Raw genomic sequence first — 23,325 nt, 5'->3', positions numbered from 1 at the left:
CCAATCATTGAGTCCCACTCTGCAACTCTGGGCAATAGCTTGCTTAATCTCCCCAACGGCCCCCACAACGCTAAGGATGCCTGGCCTCCACCTTGGGGGTGCCCAGGAGTGGACGCCTCACAGGGAAAGCCAGGATGGGTTCCACAGCGGTATTCGTACAAGCGCCTTGAGACCCTTGCGGGTGAGTAGTGCGCTATACAAGTATCAATTTTACAAAAGGGTGGAAGGATGAGTAAAAGGATGGATGGATGAGTGTAAGGGTGGAGGATGGGTGAGTGAATGGGTGGATGGATGAGTGAAATGCTGGATGGGCCGATTAATTCATAAGTGAAAGGATGAATGGATGGACAGATGAGTGAAAGGGTGGATGTAAGGATGGATGAGTGAATGAAAGGGAAGGTAGATGGGCAACAGGATGGATGGATGAGTTAAAGGTTGGATGGATGGATGGATGGATGAGAGAAAGGATGAATGAGGGAAAGGATGGATGAGTGATATGGTCAATGGATGGCTTCATGAGTGGATAAGTGGGTGGGTGGATGGATGGGTGAAGACAACATAACCTGTACTTGCAGACAAAAGCACCAACGTGACTCGAGTCCATTCACCTCATTTTGTTTTCTTTAAAATTTTGCACCCCTAAGAATATTGCACCCAGGGCAACCTTACTTGTGGCTCTGCCCATGCTATGCCACTGCCTACCAGTATGAATGACATCAGACTCTTACACCTTGTAGTCCTCATTGCCTTAAGTAACATTTCCTAGACATTGACTTTCACATTTATGAGTCATTGTCTCTATATAATATGTGGGTGATGTAACACACTCTGACACCCTGACATACATACTTCGAATGAGTAGCACTATAAAATAAATTAAATACACATGAGGGAGGGTCTATATGAAATTGAGGGGCACCATTGGAGGGTGGTAACAAGGTCGGAAAGGCCTTTTGTGGCATGGGGTGTTTCCCAGGGAGGCTGGAAGGGTGGACGGGGTGGTTTTGTTACTGGGAGCTGAAATTGCAAAGTTCCTTGATATCCAGCAGTTTTCAGGCAACAATAAAAGTGTCTTGATAAGTCTGGTGACTAATGTACCTGCTGGATAGAGATGGGAGGTTTTTTTAGGGGCAGTTTTGAATCATCGAAGGTCGCACAGAGGGTTAAAATGTCAGCTGTAAAGAATGTGTACCATGCAGAGCTAAGAATAGTAAATCTATAGTAACTTACACATACCGACCGTCACAATATTTCAGTAGTCGATATTTTAGCCATGATGTTAAGGTCGAACAATATTTTTGTGTCAGTATTCTGGCAAACAACCATTCCCTGGAGATGTTTATATTTCATTTCTCAGCTTGTGTTTTCTCTGCCCTACAGGAGTGGGAGATACTAGAATGAAAGAACATCACCTTCTTTGAGATTAGTGTCATTGTACTACTTTGTGAAATGTCCTCAATGATGGGCATGGCAATTATTCTATAAGGCCTAGCTTACTCATGCTGTTTACAAAGTTTCTTCTTGCAATTACAGTGACTCCCTTCTGGCCTCAGGCAGAGCTGCTTTCCCTGCACGTCCACATTTCCACCTGAGTGCTTATTACACAATCTTCAGCCTTTCCTGGTGCCAGTTGGAGTGCCTTTTCCCCTTTACCATGGAACTGATGATCCAGAGTTCTGAATTTTTTTCACCACCAGGTCAGGGTATCTCTCCACCTCTGGTTTCATTCTGAGCATTGGCGGCCCACACAGGTAAGAGCGGTGGGGTGGGAGGGGGGTGGTGGAAGTTGACAAACAACAGGATAAGTAAAATATTAAATAAAAAAATAAACAAATCACTTACCTTGCATGTGTTTTCCAAAACTGTAAGTTTTTGAAGACCAATGCAGCACTGAAAGACATGTATGTGCTTTGGTCATTGGCGGTTCACTCATACACATGCACTTTTACAAGTCACTGTGGTGCTCAAAACTGCAAGCATATTACAGCACCGCAGAAATAGTGTCTCCACAAGAGACCTAATTTCAGAGCTCTTCTGAAGGGTCAACAGCTCTATATGTGGGAGTTTTAGGTTTTGCACCAAGGGACCATCTGCTGCAAGACCAGTTGAGGCTGTCCATCCTAAGGAAGTGGTTCTCAAGCATCTGCCGCCTTCACCTGCTGCACCTGGTCCCAATCCCCTGGGCCAGGGCAATACAGAAGATGATGATGTGGTGGAGGTAGTGCTTGCCGATCATTGCACCCACACGCATCTTTGGCACTAATGTGTTTCCAGGGTGTCGCCAATCAGCATTCTGAACGCTGTCTAAAAGGGAGGTCTCTTGTGGGAAATTTGGAGCCTCAATGACTTTGGCCCAATCTCCTGAGCCTGATAAATGTGAGTTTGGCATCTATGTGCGTATGTAGTGAAAGCTGAAGGTTCTACAACCTCAACATCAGTACACACCGAACACGGTTGTGTTATGTTATGTTGATTTGTATAGCTCACTAATTACCTGAGAGGGTATCCAGGCACATGGGCAAGGTGTGTAGGTGATTGGTCCAGAGGTGCTTATATGAAGAGCCAGGTCTGCAGCTTCTTGTGGTTCTCAATAAGTGAGGAGGAGGCTCTGATGTGTTGACATAGGTCGTTCCATGTCTTGGGTGTGATGTAGGAGAATGAGCGAGCGACCTCCAGTTTTGCTTTTGCAGATGTGGGGAGTGTGTGTGAGTGAGAGTGAGGCAGAATATAGGTGTCTGGTGGGTTAGTGAAAGTGTATGAGGCTGTTTGGTATTCTGGTCCTGTGCAGTGTAGGGCTTTGTATGTGTGTGTGAGAAGTTTGAATTGGCTGCGCTTGTGAATGGGGAGCCAGTGAAGCTTTGTGAGGAGTGGTGTGATGTGGGTGCGGCATGGGAGGTCGAGTATGAGTCTTGCGGCTGCGTTTCTGGATGGTCTGGAGTCTGTGAAGGAGTTGTTTGGAGATTCCTGCATAGAGACTGTTGCCGTAGTCTAGCCTTCTGGTGATGTGTGCTTTTGTGACGGTCCGTCTGGTGTTCTGAGGTAGCCATTTGAAGATCTTTTGCAGCATGTGAAGGATGTGGAAGCAGGAGGTGCGCACTGCGTTGACATGAGCTGTCACATTGAGCATGTCATCTAGGATGAACCCTAGATTTATTGCGTGATCTGTGGGTGTGAGTGATTGTCCAAGCTCTTCCGGCCACAAGCTAGAATCCCATGTTGAGGTCTTGTTGCCGAAGACCACTATGGTGAGTGTCCATTTCTAAGGCAATAAGAAATATGTATGCAGGTTGTGAACATTGAACATTAATGTTTGCATGACTGTAAGCTAATTTTGAAATAGTTTACAGCTGAAAGAATATCACATAAGTGTGCTTACTTTTTGAAGCCATAAATATGTCCGTCACCCACAATGCAGCAGTTCTGAATGCAGGGCGTGGCCTTCAGCCATGGACTGTGCCCAGTCCGCATAGCCCCAGAGCTCGCTGGTCGAAGCTGCCTTGCCAAGGTTTCCAGGTCCATGCACGACTAACTGAGCCAGTGCAGGTTTTAACTTTGCTTTTTGTGACTTGGATTCTCGTTTATAACATCATAAATCCTGGAAAATTACAAGTCCAGGAATGCAAAGAAAAACCTGGACTGGAGTGGCTAGTAGCACATGGATCTTCTAAACTTGGCAGGTATGGGTAGGCAATAGCTGCACGAGCCTAGACACATTATCCAGGGCCAAGAAGGTTATCAAGAGAACCAAGGAAGGAGGGAGTGCGGCAGGAGTAAAGAGGGAAGGGGGACAACAGAAACTCAGCAGGGAGGGAGACTATGGAGGCCTGGGGAAAACAACAGAGGGCTCAGCAGCGAGAGAGAGACAAGAGTTAGGAGAACGGACACGAGAAGAGGGGCCCATCCCATCAGACCCCAGTACATTTCTCAATATGCAATGGGCTGGAATAAGCTTCTTTGCCCTATATATCACTCCATTCACAGAATGTAATCCCTTCAAACTGTGCAATTTCATACAGATCGTTTTTAGTTTTCTGTACTTGAAAAGTCTTTTCCATCTGGATAAAGTACTTTCGTTTCACCCAGTGAATATATGGTGCTTTTTCATAGCTCTACAGACAGATGAAAACATTTGAGATGAAAACCACTTGAAATCTGTATATTCCCACACAGTTACAGCTGTGAGCGCTTTTACGGCATTTCCAGTGTCCCCAGACCTGAGAATCGAGGAACCCTTTATGTCCACACTCCTGCGCCTATTTCTGTTGCAAACACATACTCCATACTTGCAGATGTTCTGCAGTGCTACGTTCGATCTGTAGGAGTAAGTATCCGCAGACCCAGATGTGGTGAATTAGGACCTGTCATTTGCCCCCCTCTATGGCACTTTAGAACACCTGTTGTTTTCGTGGGTAAAAGTTTTGCGATTGTTTTTGTAAAGTTAGTGAAATGTGCGTCTGAGCCCAGCTTTGCTGCAGCCACACTTTGTACCAGGTGAAGTGCTTGGATGCCCTGCTTTGGTGGCTTTAGGAACTATATCCGCGTCCGTGATGGCACACGTGCCCGCTGTGACTCGTAGGAGCTGCTTGGCACTGCCTGCTCCGCACTCCTCTGGTGGGAGCCTCTAATGAGCAATGTTGCTTTTCTTGGCCATGGAAGGGCCGTAATTACATCCATGGCATTAATAGCATTTAGTGATCTCTCTCATAAATGGTACTCTCCAAGAATGGAAGCGGAAGGACCGGTTTGCACGGATTCCCACCTCGGTATCTGCTTCTTTCAGCATCATTGGGAGGAGGGAGCGTGCCCTGGGCAGAGGGCGCGACCGTCGCAGGGTGGGGCGCGCGGAGGGCTGGTTTAGTGTTCAAGTCTGACGCGCAGACCTTGCAATGCGGGGTGTTTGCGGATTGTAATCTCGGCCCAGGGCCTCTCCTCACCTGCACCTAATATTCTTGAACAGGGACGCTTCAGATTGCTGCTGGCCACCCTGCCTATTCTTGTTATTTCTTTATGACCATCCAGTTCAGATGATTATTGGGACACTATATTTATTTGTGTCATTGAAACTTTCCGTTTGCTATTGGAATATAATTGAATCCACAAATATTGAACTTTGAGCCCTGAAGAAGTCTGGACAGAGACAAAATGCGTTGGCTAAAAGAGTCATTTGTATGATCTTTGGATTTTAAACATTTTAATATATTACATGAATAAAGAACAATTATTTCGACCACAAGCAAACTTTGGACCTGCTTTTTAGGTCTCGGCTCGAAGGCTGCGCTTGCGCAGTCTCGATCCGAGATTTAATGACTTGAAGAAGAGGGGCTTGAACCCGCCCCTCTTCTCCCCTGTTCTCCATTGGCTGGCCTCTTGAATGCTGGCCAGCCATTGGAGAAGAGGTCCCGTCACTCCGATCAGGCCCCGTCCTTTTCGGATCGGGGGCGTGTTTTTTTCAGAAAGTCTAATTATCTCCTCCAGCCAATGGCTGGAGGAGATAACAGCAAAACACGCCCCGAATCCGAAAAGGACGCTGCGTTTCTCCGAGGCATTTCTGCTCTGCCTCGGAGAAAGGCGGTGGTGTGCTTGTTGGTCTGAGCAAGCATGGTGGTTGAAGGGCGCTATTCTTACTTCGAGTTGTGGGCCTCGAATTGCTGATCTCCCCATCAGCAAGGGGCTTTGGGGTGCTCCTTGTGACCCGCAGTGAGGGCGCTTCCTCCTCCATCAGCTGAATTTCTTGGGGTGCTACGTAAACCTCAAGTTATGCAGTCCGAGATGAGGATCGCCCCCTAAACAGAAGCGTTGACATTATATTTCGACTTGCTCACTTTGCGCTCCGCGGGAATAAAAATTCGTCCACCGATGCGCTACTTCCGAATCACATGACAGCCAATCCCACGCCTGAATGTATACTGGCAGTCGTCTGAGAGTGGAAAAGACTCTTAATCTGTAAAGTGACACAAGATTGGAGCATTTTCGGCACCTCATCCAATCCTACGCAGCTGCACAGAATTCGAATATGCTCATTGGCTTTGAAGTACGCACGTGCCTCTGAGGTTACTATAAACAGTCCGCTAGCTGGTGGGAAATTGGGAACTATTACATTTTCAAGCGGATTAAACGTGAGTAGCTGCTAGTGTAAGGGAAGTGAATGTGTGACCGAACGGGCAGTAAAATTTTAGCTGAACGGTAACAAACTTCTTTGCAAACTCCTCTGTGACAGCTCTCTCTTCCCTGTTCTTGAGTTCTCTTAATGACTACGTTGCATCGTACACGTACACGTGCATTCTACTCTGGATTTCCCTACTGGCTAACGCTTGGATGAACTCAACAGTTCTTGCCATATGGGCAAAAGTCCAGTGTTTTAGCGGTGGATATATATCTGGGCATGCAGTCGTTTAACTGTCTCATGGCTAAGGCCCACTTTACTTGCTGGGCGACGCTGGTGGTTGTGTTTGGTGAACTTGTTCCTGCAGCAGCTTTGATGAGGCAGGACTGCTGTTCTGGGATCTGTGTTAAAAACCTGCACGACAGGCTCTCAATTTCAGCAGTCGAGGCAGGGCAGACACAGACAGGTGCTTGACTTCGGCAGGCTTTTTAGGTCTCGGCTCGAAGGCTGCCCCTTTTTACAGCCACTCTGCCTATGGCTGGAAGACGTAGCCCCCCCCCCCCCGAAATCTTTTTCAGCCCCCCCCCCCCCGAAATTTGGCTCTAGTTGCCCGCCTGCATAGATCTTATGTGGGCTCCACTTTGCATCTGTCGGTGTTCGCTGTCAGGGCTTAACAACAAGCATTACAATGCAATGGTCTCGGCATTGGTAAAGTTAGAGCTATTGGCATTGCTCATGACAATGCCGTTTCTTTAAATGTTTTAAAAACAAAAACATAAACAAAAATAATGTCATGAGCAATGCCAATAGCTCTAACTTTACCAATGCCGAGACCATTGCATTGTAAATGCTTGTTTTATTTCCTATTAGTTTGCCTTTCCTTGGCCGCACTCTTCCTCTGAGTTCCCCTGCTAGAAGCCTCAACTCCCTGATGGGCCCGCCCGCACTCTTCCTCCGAGTTCCCCTGCTAGAAGCCTCAACTCCCTGATGGGCCCGCCCACACTCTTCCTCTGAGTTCCCCTGCTAGAGGCCTCAATTCCCTGATGGGCCTGCCCACACTCTTCCTCTGAGTTCCCCTGCTAGAAGCCTCAACTCCCTGATGGGCCCGCCCGCACTCTTCCTCTGAGTTCCCATGCTAGAAGCCTCAACTCCCTGATGGGCCCGCCCGCACTCTTCCTCCGAGTTCCCCTGCTAGAAGCCTCAACTCCCTGATGGGCCCGCCCACACTCTTCCTCTGAGTGCCCCTGCTAGAAGCCTCAACTCCCTGATGGGCCCGCCCGCACTCTAACTCTGAGTTCCCATGCTAGAAGCCTCAACTCCCTGATGGGCCCGCCCGCACTCTTCCTCCGAGTTCCCCTGCTAGAAGCCTCAACTCCCTGATGGGCCTGCCCACACTCTTCCTCTGAGTTCCCCTGCTAGAAGCCTCAACTCCCTGATGGGCCCGCCCGCACTCTTCCTCTGAGTTCCCCTGCTAGAGGCCTCAATTCCCTGATGGGCCCGCCCGCACTCTTCCTCTGAGTTCCCCTGCTAGAAGCCTCAACTCCCTGATGGGCCCGCCCGCACTCTTCCTCTGAGCTCCCATGCTAGAAGCCTCAACTCCCTGATGGGCCCACCCGCACTCTTCCTTTGAGCACAAGAGCAGCCGCACCCCGCCCATTTGTATTCTGTCTCCCGGCTCTTTGTCACATACAGAATTACAATGGGCCAGTCTGGGCTGTTATTGTATGTGGTGGCCTCCTCCTGCCATGGTCTAGGTCAGGGCATTCTGTTTTAACAGTACTTAAAGAAAAATGTTGCACCTCACGAATTGAAAGAAATGTACAGAATCCATTTCATGTAAAGAAGCCAGTGAAAGAAGTTACAAGGAAGGGGTTATGGGTCTTTCACAGTCTCATCATTTTAGAACTGAAGCATTTTCAATATTAAGGAAGCCATAGTTACTGCTTTTTTATTTTATTCAACTAATGACCATTGACAAAGCCAATAGTCCCTGGCTTGTTATGGTGTAATATATTATATATCTGGATGCAATAACAGAAGTAGAAGAATACCAGACGGGCAGCACACTATGCTAAGCCCAGATTTTTAGCTTATGTGTTTTAAGCCACGCCCTTAAATACACTGGACACACCCTTTGGAGAGACCCTCAAGTTTTTTCAACCCACTTAAAAGCCCTGGAACAAACACCATGTCACAGTCACCTCATGTCCTGGCACTGTGCATCATGCATGACTTCTAAGTTTTCAGATTCCTTATGTGCAGGGGCATAGTGAACCCTCCCCCACCCCACCCTTTGCTTTAGGAACTACAGCATAAGTGAAGTTCTTCATGGGCCTCTTCTGTATGCAACTCTGCAGACAAAGGCTCAACACATAATTAATGTGAAAAGGCGGGTGAGTAAGTAAGTGAAGGAATGGGTAAATGGCTGGATGGATTAGTGAAAGGATGAATGGATGAGTGAAAGGGTGAACAGCTGGTTAATGAGAGAAAGGATGGATGGATGGATGGATGAGTGAGTGAGTGGAAGGATGGATGAGAGAAAGGGTAAATAAACAGATGCATGGGTAGAATGGTGGATGTATGGGTGGAATGGTGGACATATGGGTAAAGGGTGGATGGATGGATGTGTAAAAGTGTGGAAGGATGAGTGAAAGGCTGAATGGATAAGTAAAAGGCTGGATGATGAGAGAGTGAATGGGTGGATGGATGAGTGAAATGATGGATGAATTGATGAATTCTTAAGTGAAAGGGTGAATGGATGGATGGATGAGTGAAAGGGTGGATGTAAGGATGGATGAGTGAGTGAAAGGGGAGGTAGATGGGCAACAGGATGGACGGATGAGTGAAAGTTTGAATGGAAGGATGGATGAGAGAAAGGATGGATGAGTGATAGGATGGATGAGTGATAGGGTCAACGGATGGATTCATGAGTGGATGGGTGGGTGGATGGATGGGTGAAAACAACATAACCTGTACTTGTAGACAATTGCACCGACGTGACTCGAGTCCCTTCCACCACAATTTTATTTTCTTTTAAAATTTTGCATCCCTAAGAATATTGCACACAGGGCAACCGCCCCTGTGGCCCTGGCCATGCTATGCCACTGCATACCAGTATGGATAACATTTGACTCTTACACCTTGTAGCCCTCATTGTCTTAAGTAACATTTCCTATACAATGTCTTTCACATTTATGAGTCATTGTCTCTATATAATATGTGTGTGATGTAACACACTCCAATACCCGGTTGTACATACTTCGGCTGAGTAGCATCTAAATAGAAATTAAATACATATGAGAGCAAGTCTATGTGAAGATAAGGGGCACCACAGGAGGGTGGCTGCAAGGCCAGACTGGCCGTTCCCGGCATCAGGCATTTCCCTGGGAGACTGGAAGGGCGGGGGGAGGTTTTGTTACTAGGGGCTGGCACTGCAAAGTTCCTTGTATATCCAGCAGTTTCGGGCAACAATAAAAGTGTCTCAATAACTCTGTTAACTAATGTACCTGCTGGATAGAGATGGGAGTTTTGCTTAGGGGCAGTTTTGAATCATTTAAGGTAGCACAGAGGGTTAAAATGTGTACCGTGTATATCAAAGAACAGTGCTTTATGTGCACTGCTTTTGTCACTGAGATTCTTTTGTTGCTGTGAAGTTCATAAGTTACAATCGTAATCTAACACAGTGAGCTATGAACTACCATAAGGAGCTGCATGCAAACTGCATGGTACAGGTTATAAAGTAATGTTTTCTTCTCAGTTTTTCATTATCCTGATGTTGCTAAAAATGTTTGTTTGCGTAGTAATACATTCTTATCATTAAAGTCCAAGCTAACCACTGTGTTATGTTCTGAATTTTGAGTCTGTGCTTCTCCAGACCAAGCACTCTTAAATAATGCCTACCAGCATGGGTGACGTGAATCCTACGACTCGTATTCCCCTTTGTCTTATGTAACATTTTCTATAGACTGATTTACACACGTATGATTCATTGTTTCTGTATGCGATGTAAAGAGCTCTGGCACCCTGCACCAGTATGAAAGGTACTATAAAACAAATTAAATACATGTGAGAGAGGGGCTATGGAGGGATGAGAGGCACTGTGGGAGGGTGATAGTGAGGGGATCATTGAAGAGCCCCAGCAAAGATTGTCGTATCCTGGTACACACTGAAGTCATCATTTACCAAGCTTTAGAAGCTAATACAGTTAATATATAATGACAAATGTGTTGTAGAATGCATCATATTTACCCAAATTGTATTGGTGGTGCGAAAACAAAGGCATTAAGCTGTCAGTTTGTTTTTAACACACAACGTTTAAATATCTGCAAACGAACTGTGCAAATGTTTCAAAACATATCAGCAGTTAGGAAACCACAAATGGACCACTTGTTTGTAATTCAGACGTGTGCTGGAAACAGAGTTTTAATAGGAACAAAACAATCAAGACACTTTACTTGGTGTTGTTCAAACGATACATATTTGTAAAAACCACATTTCCACTGATTAGCATTTGTGTGATATATAGTTTTATCAATAAAACTGCATGTTCCAGTCTGTAGCACACGTCTGTGCATCAATGAGAATCTGCAGATTACAGCTCACTGAAATAAAACAGCCCAAGCAATATACTATTTCCAATATTCAGGTAAAATAAGGAGGTCTGATAGATGGCTAGCCACTAGCCAGGTCATTATATGCTAATGTCCACTCCTATCTAACCACTCTGACCCACAATAATACCATAACACTCTGCAGTCTACAGCCAATTATAGATCATGCAGGCTGGTTAATAACTTCCTTTTCCTGCTTAATACTCTTACCCTCACACAAGACCTGTCCACCATGGGTCTTATCCATCACACTGTACTGTACCAGCCCCTAAACCAGTCATCACCAGCTCAATAGAAATGGAATGCTTGAAGCGATCGGACATATAAAACTGGCCACTCGGAGGACTGCATTCTAGTCCAGCACTGCACGTCCCAATTAGCTACATCCTATGCGTGCCACATTACATCTCACAATGGCACTGATGTGTCTGTAAAGCTTACCTTTTGTCCTGAAGTTTTGTCCTGAATTTTGACCTTCTGTCCTGAATTTTTACACTCTCCATCCTGAATTTGCACCCATGCCAGTTGATCACCCTACATTAAAGAGGTGCCTGGAGCAGTTGAAATTTGGCTCCACCCTTAAATGTCATACATACGCAATATATACGTGCAGTTAGCACTACATACTTTGTGTGTCCTAACGTTATTAATGTAAACCATTGCACTTCAATCCAGTTCTGAAGTGCATTCACTGTCAAACTAAAACTTCATACACACTGTGTGCCTTAACCTTATTAAAAAGAAATGAAGGCTGTAGAGATTGGATAAAACCATCCTCACACTATTACAATGTGTTTACTTCAGAAACAGGAAAGATTTCTGTAAATGTGTACACTAATGTTTTCACATTCGCATTCATGATCTAGTTCTCACTTACACTTGTATTCATGCATTTGAAGTTACATTGCATTTACTTAAAGTGCAGCCTAAATCTAATGCTGAATTTATGTACTGAAGTGTCATTTATTTGTAGTTGTACGTGCACATATGAGCACCTATTAAATGTGCACTTTTGAATCATATGGTTAGAGTTGATCTAAATAGGCCTGTATTTCTTTTTGCATAAAATGCTGTTTTTCCATTTCTACTTGCTTGTCTTTTTCCTTGCAGGTGCGTTCATACGGTTTGTTAGTTTGAGACTAGATGTAACACTGTACTAGTGATAGAGAGCCTGAGAAGAGGACCTAGACGAAGAACATGGAGAGCCAGAGCATTAATTGACAGTTCCTATTCAGTAATGTATCGAGGAGTTGCTGGTACCCACCAAGGTCAATATCGTTCACAGGACTGGTCTGTGAGAACCTTCTAATGCTGCAGCTCACAACGTGAGATTGGAAAGGACAATGAAACCCCTGATGGTGTGAACAAGGGGTGTTACCCTGAAGATTCGTGTGGTATTAACTGGAGGTCTCACAGGTGGAAGTTGGCCTTTTTACCTTTGAACTTTAAGAGGTGCAGACCTCTATGCTTTACCCTTTCATTGTTTGCTGATTGTGGCTTAGGCTAACACTTATTTCCCTATCTCTAGAAGCCTCTTGACCGAGCTTCAGCAATGCTAACACCTTTCCGCACATTACCACATTTTTCTCATTTTCTGCGTCTCCCCAACTTTTTGAGACTCCTTTAGAATTAATCACTTTGATAATTTCAGACTTTAAATTGGCCAGCCTTAGACATTACTCGATTAAAAGGATCGAAGACTCTTCTCTGAGCATCAGACTCTAACTGAACTTCTTGGTTCTCTCATACTGATGCACCTGAACTTTTTCATTAGGTTTGGTGTTGTGTAGTTCCTACAAATCTATATAGGATCTGCGCATTTAGACAACATAAACTGTGGGATTGGTGTCCAGACTTATTCCAGATACTCCCACCGGATATGTTCACCTGTATACCAGCTAGCTTACAGTGCCACTGTGGACTCCTCTTACTAAGGAGCGAATAGTTTTGTACAACTATCGAACATGAGAACTCTGACCCCTCAGCGATTGTGGAAACAGTACAGTACTTTTTGCTCAGTCATTCGTGCTCACTTTGTCTCAGAGAGATACACTGAAAAAACTATGGGGACGTTTCCTATAAGATTTTATTGAAGCAAAGTCATTCTAGTGTAAAATACATGTGCTGTAACAACCGTAACACAGAAACAGATGTACACTGGTATAAGCATCAACAGAGTAAATAGATGGTAGAATTCTACCATAGTGCTAGAACAAAGGTTACATGCTCGCATATAAGTACATGACGGTAATAATGCGTACTCCTAAGATGCTAACCCTAACTAGATGTACCTAAATGTACACAGCATGTATGTAGGTGTATTTGCCAAAAATCCCCTTAGGATAGAGCCAACCCCATTACCTGATGTGGGAGAGCGAAGGAACCCGTCTTGGTCTCGAGATGGAGACCCCGCAAGGAATGTCAGATCACTCCATGTTGTAGTGTCTGCGTGCAGGAATCTCAGAGTCTCACGTCAGTGTGTCAGCATGAAAGTCTTTCTCCTCTGCCTGCCTCAGCAAAGATTTGGAGCTTATATACCCAAAAGGTACCATCGGGGAATATAGCACTTTACATCGCATGCGTTTACAACGCATGTGAATACAACGCGGTCATTACACCGACTGTGATGTTACATCGCAGTACATTACAACGCAAGTCGTTACATCAACTTGCTGTAGGGGGCACCCTGGACTTAGGAATAGTATAATTTACTATTCCAACTCCAGTGTGCACAACAGTAGGGAAGGTATTGCAATAGTAAATCATACTATTCCTTAGGTTAGCGCGCCCCCTATAGCAAGTCGATGTAACGACTTGCGATTTAATGTACTGCGATGTAACAACTTGGTCGTTGTAACGACCGCGTTGTAATCGCATGCATTGTAACGCATGCGATGTAATGACTGTTTCCCCTCAGGGAGTCTACCTTGCTGTGTCATGTTGGCCGAGGAGGACGATAGTGATGAACCTTATACACAGTTATTATGCAGAAGATGGTAATCCTGCTGGTATTATGAGAATTGTCATGCATAATAAATTAGACTAGTTTTCATGGAAACACACACATTTCTGCAGCACCTAACAAGGTAAAAGGTCAGCACAACAATGTAGGTGAAAGGTTAGGAGACTACCCTGGCCTATATTGGGGTACATTACGAATCATAACATTGGCTATCTAGTTGTTATTCTGTACCTTTACAGCACGGTCTTGAGAATCATTTACATTAATTTAACTGCTAACTTGTAATAAAACTCCTTGACTTTAGTCTCTGAATCCTGCTCCTCATTGTGAAGCCAAATGGGTTACAATGTTAATAGATGTGTTTGACTAAATGATAACTCCCTTCACTTCTCAGTAGACTAGGAAAAGACTCATCAGAAAATCAATGGTAAGAGTTTGGCCCAGCGCTGGATCATGCCCATTAACAGGTCTGTAACACAAAGGCACGCACACAGAAGTAAACGAGCTGTGCACATATGTGCATGTAAAAACATGCACCCTTCAGAGATGCTTGTCAGTAGAGATGTACCCCTTTAAATCCTGGTGCTGTTCACAGTCTCTGCGAGTTAGGGGCATTTGTAAAGTATAATGGAGCATCGGACAAGGAGGTGAGACTCACACACGCATCCAGCCATCTTTAAAAGGGCTCCTATGGTAAAGAGCAATAAGTTGTCCCATTCAGATGCAGGCCTCCTGTGCAGGGCACACTCAGCAGCCTTGAGTTTGAGAAAATAGGCAGATGAGTATTACAAGAAGCATTTATTGAGCCTTGACTTTCCACACAGGCATAGTGAACAGGACCCTGGTGGGCCTTCCATTCCCATCTGGTGTGGAGCAAAACACCTACTACACTAGAATCAGATGGGTTTCAACCCTAACAAAGGAAGGGACCTGAGCCTGACCGAGGGTAAGTTGAGTACTGTCCTTAACAGGACCTCTTGCAGCATCTAGAAGATCTAAGCTATCCCTGCACCAGACGCCTGACAGCCTATAGTAACTTCATGTGTGGAAGCAACACTTCAGGTAAAAATATTACTCTCTTTAAGTAGATCAGGTAATGAAGGGGTGTAGTATGCACAGTTGAAAACTTTCACAATAGAGAGTAAAGAGGAAAAGGTTGCTTAGACATATAGTCATCTACATAAAAATAAATTAGGGCAGAATGGCGATTATTCCCATTCTGCGTATAAGGGGAAATGTGTTCACACACAGAGCCTTAGTTGTGTGACCATCCTCAAACTTCAATTTAGAGGCCATGCCTTGAAAATATCCAGTTTTAAATATAATACTTCAAAATTATCGCAGCCAGAACACAGGGTATAAAAATAATGTGAAGGTAAGTAAATATGGGTACGTTTACACCTTGCTGATGTATATCTTCAACGTGAGCAGATGTGGAGCTAAAAATAGTAAATCTATAATTACCTACGCATACCTACCGTCACAATAGTTTAGTAGTTGATATTTTAGCTATGATGTTAATGCAGAACAATATTTTTTTTCTCAGTATTCTGGAAAACAACCCTTCCCAGAAAATGTTTATAGTTTATTTCATAACTTCTATTTTCACTACCCTAGAGAGGTGGAAGATAAAATAATGAATGACATAACATCACTTCCTTTGATATTAGTGTCATTGTACAACTTTCTGGAACTTCCCCAATCCAGAGACAGCCCTAGTCACCAGACAGTCATACGACTGCACTCACTGGCCATCGCCATTAAAACCAAGTACACACTGAAGTTTATTCTTTTGTTGATCACTTTGGGTCACTTATGGCTATTGGCGATCATTTCTGAGCAGACAAACGTGGGCGATGAATCCCCTAAGGGTGAAGGTTCCAAATTTAATATCAAAAGTATTAAAAAAATGAGGATTGTTTAATAAACACACACATTATGTCTGATATTTCAAAATGCCAATGGTATGGCAATAACTCCTAACTTGCTCATGCTATTTCTGATGATTCTTCTTGTAGTGACTGTGACTCACTTCTGGCCTCAGGCAGGGCTGCTTTCCCAGCATGTCCACATTTCCATGGAGTGTTTATTGCACCATCTTCAGTCTTTCGAAGTGCCAGTTAAAGTTCCTTTCTCCCTTTACCTTGGAACTGATGATCCAGTGTTATTAATTTCTTTCACCACCAGGTCAGGGTCTCCCTCCACCTCTGGTTACATTGTGAGTTGTTGTGACTAGTGTGAGGACCATGCGAGACATCACCTCTCATTGGTACACCAATTCCCTTTGCCGCCATGTCCGCTCGTTCTTCTGTAGTACAAAAGAGGAGCAGTAACACCATTCTCAGTTTTCCTCTATTAACTTTTCAAATTTTTTTTGAGACCTCTATTGGCACCTGATGTGTTCAAGAGCTTCTAGCTGCAGACCTTTGTGCACATTCTCATGGTGACTTAGAGCAAATCATTAGACTTAGGAAGGGATTCAGGTGGTAGAGTACACAGAGAGTTGACCTCAAGTGTGGAGAATCTGCACTCATAACTTTACAAGTCATAAGTCCCTTTGTGAATTGGGCCCTTTGAACGCAGCTCGCAAGAGACATTTGTACTTCAGAATACTTGTCTTCAGACCCCCTGGGGCGTGACCATTCCGTATTTCCAACTTTACAAATTCACTAGTTAGATAATTGCTTGGGTCTTCCGTTGAAAACAGGATCCCCTGATCTTATATGCAAACAAAAATAAATATTTTTGCTTGTACAACAATTGGTGGCAGCAGGCAGCGGTACCAGTAGTAGTGAATTGAGCCAGTGGTTAGCTGGCATTGAAAATAGTGGGACTCTGCCACTTATTTTTTATTTTTGTTTTACTAATTAAGAACATCCAAAGAATCACTATATGTTCAGCAATCTGTTCAATGATACTTTTTAATCAAACCTTTATGTAACTAAGGGCCTGATTATGAGTTTGGTGTACCACCGCATCGGCGGCCCCAAGAAGACTGCTGCGGTGGCAGTCGCCCGCCCGCCATATTACGATGTTCCTAATGGGCCAGCAGCGGTCTTTTTGATGATGGTGAATATCTTTCATATTTGTCGATGAATGTGTGCATATTTTGACTGCATAAGTCTTAAATGAACACATATGCATAAAACAAGTGAAAACATACGTACAACCCATTGCTGGCGTGTGGACGATATGTGCCCAGTCCAGTCAATGGGTAAATAGTACAAATGGACGTACCTGGATTTCAGCACCAATAGGGTCGTTCTCTTCTGGGGGTGGTCACGATGCTGCTGTGATGGGGGAACCTAGAGAAAGGGATCCACATCGGAGACTTAAGGGAAGAAAAGGAAATGGGTGAATATGCACCCCAAATCCTTCAATTCTGCTGACTCAAAGTGGGCAGTCCCACTGCCATGGTCGGCTCATCAGAAAGCCAACTCATAAATCGAACAGAGGTGAAACGTCTCTGTACCGCCCTATGACAGCTGCTTTCCCCTGACCGACACAGCAGCAGTCTCCAAATGGCTGCCGGTGTTGGTGGTGGTGTTCCGGTGGTCTTTCGTTCCATAAACTAACAACATTATATGTCGGTCAGACCGCCAACTGGCTGGCGGTGAATTTGTCGAGGTGGCAGAGGTGGGACCGTCAAACTCATAATCAGGCCCTTAGTAACTGGTCTCCCACTAAAACAAGCCATTAAAAATTATGTTCTCTGTTTCAATTACTGTGGCTCACCCTAGTTCCTTGCTGTCATGTATTGTTACTGTACTATTCCCAACCTCGAGCAAAGGAATAACCTGCTTGCACACTTCCTCACTTGTAGTCGGAAGAAACCGAAGTATTGAGCTCAAGTGACAACAGGAGCCTTCTCATGTTGTGCACATTGACCATAGTGATATGTGCCCCTCAATCATCATGGCCACATCCACCAACACCTTAGCTGAAAAGTCACTGCCCTCGTGTTCAGGTGTCAAACAAATGCTGGTCAAGGAGGTAAGAGAGTCCTCACTTGAAGGCAAGTTCGACCAGCAACTACCGGCCAACTCGCTCAGAAAGACGTCCAATAGCACTTCTACAAATTGTTTTTCAATATATTGCATAGTAAACTATCTTTCAGTATTCATACACTCATGGTAAATAAACTGCTGTGATTGAACATAGAGAACCAGAACATTCTTCAAGAAAACCTAATTGATAACTTTAAATACAATGAGTAAATTCATATTTTAATCATACTGATGCTGAAAGTGTGGTGTTTGAGGGGCGAGGGTATCCCCAGAAATCCCCAAAGATATAGGAACCTTGAGGAAATCACTAGTAGTAGAGGTAAATGAAGGGAGAATCGTCTCAGAGGCTTAGGGGACAGAATGGGGAGGCCTAAGTGGGGAGAGGGCTCTTGGGGTGGACTGGACACAGGGAGAGCTTGGTAAGCCTGGTGTCGGGTCAACATACTAACATGGAAGAGGCAATAGATGAAAATGACTGGAACACACACAAGTCTGCAGGGGTAACACCACTGAAGTATTAAAGGTGTTAGACTCTTTCACTAGTTTACTTTATAAAAAGAAAAAATAGTAAAAACAAATAACGAAAGAGTTTATATTTTAATAAAAAATTATGTCCCAATCACATAATTCCTAGGATGAAGCAGACAGCAGAGGTTGTCTTTAAAGTGAGTTGTGTACTATGAATACAATAAGTAATGCAGCGTTTAAATACATAGTCAATATTTTGTTATTACAACCTTTTTAATATATCACATCGGATGCTGGCTATATAGGAGGGTTAAAGAGGATGACATGGATCACTGTCTGCTCCGCAATACATTTTTGTTTCAATTCAACAGACGAACGTGTCCAGATGGGACTCTTCAACATTCTCAAAACGGTTGGCTCTTCAGCTCGGAGATGGTAATTTTTCAATCCTGTGCAACTGTATTTTGGTCTCAAAACCTTGATAAATAACATACTGATTCAGAATTTTGAGAACTCGCTCAAAACATGCCCCTTTCAAACACTGAATCGATATCCATACAAAGTCTCATTTTAGGAGCCAGTAAAAGTTCATGAACTCCCAAAAAGGAATTTGTAAATTTAAAAAAATCATTGTTTTGATTGGAAACACCAAATCGAAGTGTGCTACTGAAAAATGGTTGACCTGGTTCAAAGAGATCTACAGTATCGAGAAGACTTAATGGAACATTTTGGAAGTATACCAAGGTAATGACATTTATAGAACATAGGGGCATATTCTCAAGGACTAATTGCTGAGTTATCGGCACTTTATCGCAGCCAAAGTGGCGATAAATTTATCGCCATGTACACAAGCTGGTGCTAACAGCCGATATCACCAGTTTTCCTGCGATAGCAGCAGCAAAAACATCGCCACAGATGACCCTGGCCACTAACGCTAATGATATGCAGAGTAGGCGTTCCCATGCGAAAAGCCACGACAATACCACTCCGCAACATTCACAACGGCCAGCCAGATCGGCGATAAGACCCCAAAACAGGCAATAAGGAGCGTTAGCAGCAGGGATTTAACAACTGCTCTTACCTGGTGTAAAGTCAGATGACAACCGGAACCATAAAAGGGAGCCCAGCCCAGAGCCAAACCTGAAGAACAACAGATGCCATGGAGCTACTGATCATGCAGCTCGGAGCCTCAAGAGGGCCACAACATCCACCACCACCACTCCCAGGCCCGACACCCCCCCGGACTCCCCCCCATACCCCCAATCCCCCTCCCCTAACTACCTCAGGGGAAGCGCAGAAAAGAACAGCGGACCTTCAGAAAACGCACCAGCCTCATAGACCTAACACCAGAGGATGTCATTGCCCACTACAGGCTCAAAAGGACAACCATCCTCCGCATGCTGACCGTCATTGCTGACGGTACCATCACAGCAGACAACCAACATCCCTCCGCAGACAAAGCTGCTGGCTGTGCTGCACCTGTTGGCCTCTGGGACCTTCCAACCAACAACTGCATGAGTTGGAGGAGTCTCACAACCAGCCCTATCCAAGTTCATCACAACTGTCTTGGATGCCATCATCCTCTTGGTACCCCAGCACCTTCACTTCCCCCACACTGAGCAGGAACAGCTGGAGACCAAACAAGGCTTCTACACCATAGCTGGCTTCCCGCACGTGTTGGGGGCAACTGACTGCACACATGTCCTACTGGTGCTCCCTGCTGACACTGCACACAATTACCGCAACAGAAAGCACATGCATTCCATCAATGTGCAGGCAATAGTGGACCACCGGGGACTCTTCACCAATGTCGTCACTAACTACCCAGGCAGCGTGCATGATTCCTACATCTTCCAACAGGCCATCATCAACCAGCGCTTCCAGGATGGCACCTACGGAAATGCACTGCTCGTTGGTAAGTACCAAATGAACACACCACACACCTCAACTCCACAATCATGCAACTCACAACTGTGGGAATGCACATGTTACAACATCACATACAACATGTCAAACAACATGCCCACCTACCAGACACAACAGCACGACTTACTGTGATAACATGGGCTAGCCATGTACACAAGCCATCAACGGCATGGCACCTCAGCCACACAATAGCAGAATGTGGGGAGAGGTCGGAACCAGGCATGTGCGAAGGAGGCAAGTGACCCATGAATAAGAATGTACACAATGGCAAGTGTGGTGTGGATGTGCTGGCCAGACTGCAGAATGCAGACCACAGACATGTCCATGTCGACATATACTGCTGGTGGTTGGAGTGCAGCGGACAGTGGACGCAAACATGTTACCTCAGCCAGTGGGGAATATCGTGGAAATGTAGCTTTTTTACGTCCCCCCTGTAAGCGTGAGCATAGTGGGCTGGCGTATGCCAGGCTAGAGTAGGGGTGTGAATAAAAAGCATGTAGCTCTGGGCGTGATTCTCTTCAGGAATGGCCAAAGTGTCTGCCAGGGCGGCGCCTCTCACCCCTCCACGAGGCCGACACCGTGAGAGGTGTTGACTGCAATTCTGTGCACCTGTTGCACACCGGGCTGCTGATCCCCAGGCTCGTCTTACCCACCCCTGCGCACCCAGGCCTCACTGCTCACCTGCCAACACCAGCGTGTGTCAAAGAGGGCCCACCACGTTCCGGTGCAAGCTCCAAGCCCGAGGCCCGCGACCTTGGCAGCCTCCTCAGACCAACGCTGGCTTCCGTGACACAGGCCCCAGCACTCCTTACTCGTTGACGTACCCCACCACTGCCCCCGGCCTACAGTGAGGTCTAGTAGGCCACACATGTGAAACAGATTCTTGATATCATGATGGCCGACTTCAATATGTTAATGGGACGTTTGATATCACTGTACTCCCTTCGATGTGGTGCCACCAACTCTGTGCATAGCATTCCAACGACACGTCTGTGGTCGCTTGCTGACTACTGCCTTCGGCCTACACTGTGGTCAAGTAGGTCACACATTTGGAACTGAGTCTTAATTTCTCAATGGCAGTGTTCATATCATTGTACGTAAGGAGAGGAGTAAGAGGAAGACGCGGTTCAGTCATGAGGAAAAAAGGATCATCGTTACGAAGGTGATTGAACACTACCAACAACTGCTCTGGTGTCACTAACTCTGTGCATCGCAAGCCAACAACACGTAGCTGTGAGCCCCTGCTGACCGCTGCCTCCAGCCTATACTCCCTCGAGTAGGTCACACATTTGGAACTGAGTCTTGTTTTATCTATGACAGAGTTTATACCATTGTACAGGCCTTATCACAGACTGCATCCCCATTCAGTTCTGGTGCCACTAACTCTGTGTATCGCAAGCCAACGACACATGGCTGTGGGGTCCTGCTGACCACTGCCTCTGTCTTACACTGTGGTCGAGTAGGTCACACATTTGGAACTGAGTCTTGATTTATTTATGGCAGAGTTTATATCATTGTACAGGCCTCATCGCAGACTGCATCCCCTTTCAGCTCCGGTGCCACTAACTTTGTGTCCCGACATCCATGGACACTCACTGGTTGAACTTTGGTGGCGTCTGCGTATAAGGCCTGGGGGTTGTCTTCATCATCATGTAGCTGATACTGACTTGGTATTAAGAATGAGTCTGTAGCATTCATCTCCTCCATATTGCCTGTTTCTGCTTGGTTCTGCCCTCTGCATCATGCCCTGGAAGAACACCTTCCACTGTCCCCCGAAACATTCCGTGACATTCACCTTGGACATCGACAAGGACCCGCTCAATTCTCGTGGCCCTACCTCAGTGCACTGCAAGTCACCGTCCCATGGCGGTGTGCCTGTGCCGGCCGCAGTGCATCCGGGGCCACTAACTCTGTGCAGCTCAAGTCATGGACCCTTGCTGTTTGAACTTTGAAAATCTGATTGTCTGATCACTGTTGTAGTTGTTGCCAGACCCAACCTCCCCCTGAGGGGTGGCTTACACTCACCCTGCATCCATCCAGCACAGGCGTCACTGGACATGTGACCCTGGCAATAAAAGGAGCCAGGCGCACATGCCCGTAGCTAGTTCCACAAACTACCTAAGTGTGTCCGTGTAGTCATTATGTATGCTTGAGGGCCCTGGGCCCTACCACATTACATTGTGCTGTGTACAGCGGACGCAACCATGTCACCTCAGGCAGTGGGGTATACCTGGGCCATGTAGCTGTGTCATACCCCCCTGTAAGCGTAAGCGGAGTGGGCTCGCGTTCGTCAGTCCAGCGTAAGGTGTGGTTCATCTACCCGGGGCTCTGGGCGTAGTTCAGTTTTGGCCTTGCAAAGGAAGTAACTAATGCGTGTGTCTCTGTTGAAGTGTTGGCCCCACCCGTCCCGCAATGGACAATGTTGCAATGTAGCATGCCCCCGGAGTGTGGGCTCAGTCAAAGGGGTTAATGAGGGAGCGCAAGCCCGCTCGGGGTCCGGGATCATACATGCCAACTGTTGTGTGTGTCGCTATTACCACAGCATAAGCCAAAGGTCTACCCTCAACGGCATAGCAAATTCAGCCAGCCATGAACTCTACATCTGTGTCCGCCCTATCCTTACCATAGGCCTACACACACGTGGCTGCCCACCTTCAACGCACAACATCACAGTGTCATTGTCAGGCTTGTGGACATGAGCAGAAAGGCATGACTATGGGGTGCCGTAGGAGTGCTAGTGATGCAACTGCGCTGCGCACACTAGTAAATGGGCTCGAGGGGAGGGAGGAGCAGCAGTGAGGCTACGTAATACACATTGATGCCGCTAATTTGCTACAAGCAGTACATGTCAAACAGGAATCACCAAGTCACACACGTCACACACCAATGAACCAGTGAGCCTGCCAACACATCATGCAGAACCAACTGACTCATGTCTCTCTGCACTGTCACAGGTGATCAAGGATATGCATCAACAGGACTGGAGCCAAGGGGGTCTAAAAGGCAGGTCACCCCCCACTCATAATCATATACACAACAAGATCTGCATTGAACAATAATTCTTATCTTTATACGCACAGTGACCACTTACTACTCAATGACCCTGGTACTTACAAAACCTATTTCGATTTGCACCCTCTATATGGCACTGCTTGCCAGTCTTCTGATGGGTCTAGTGTCACTAGCTATTAAAACTCCTAAGTATCTACGTGTATTAACAATGGTGTTTCCCTAGTAATCTGTTTCCCC

General features: G+C 45.7%; 1 long non-coding RNA gene across 2 annotated transcripts in view; it reads left to right on the top strand.

The window, feature by feature from the left end:
* LOC146788909 (uncharacterized) overlaps positions 1-23,325 on the top strand; it is a 41,272-nt gene that overhangs the window by 3,831 nt on the left and 14,116 nt on the right. Inside the window, exons 2-3 of one of the 2 annotated variants that reach the window (XR_014969724.1) lie at positions 1,534-1,751; positions 11,824-12,986. This is a non-coding gene — a long non-coding RNA (uncharacterized LOC146788909). Of the gene's footprint in view, positions 1-1,533; positions 1,752-11,823; positions 12,987-23,325 lie in introns of those variants that run through there. The other variant, XR_014969725.1, reaches the window with a different exon arrangement.

This window comes from Triturus cristatus, chromosome 10, assembly GCF_964204655.1.
Source record: "Triturus cristatus chromosome 10, aTriCri1.1, whole genome shotgun sequence".
NCBI lineage: Eukaryota > Metazoa > Chordata > Amphibia > Caudata > Salamandridae > Triturus > Triturus cristatus.
This window is presented reverse-complemented; position numbering and strand designations above follow the sequence as displayed.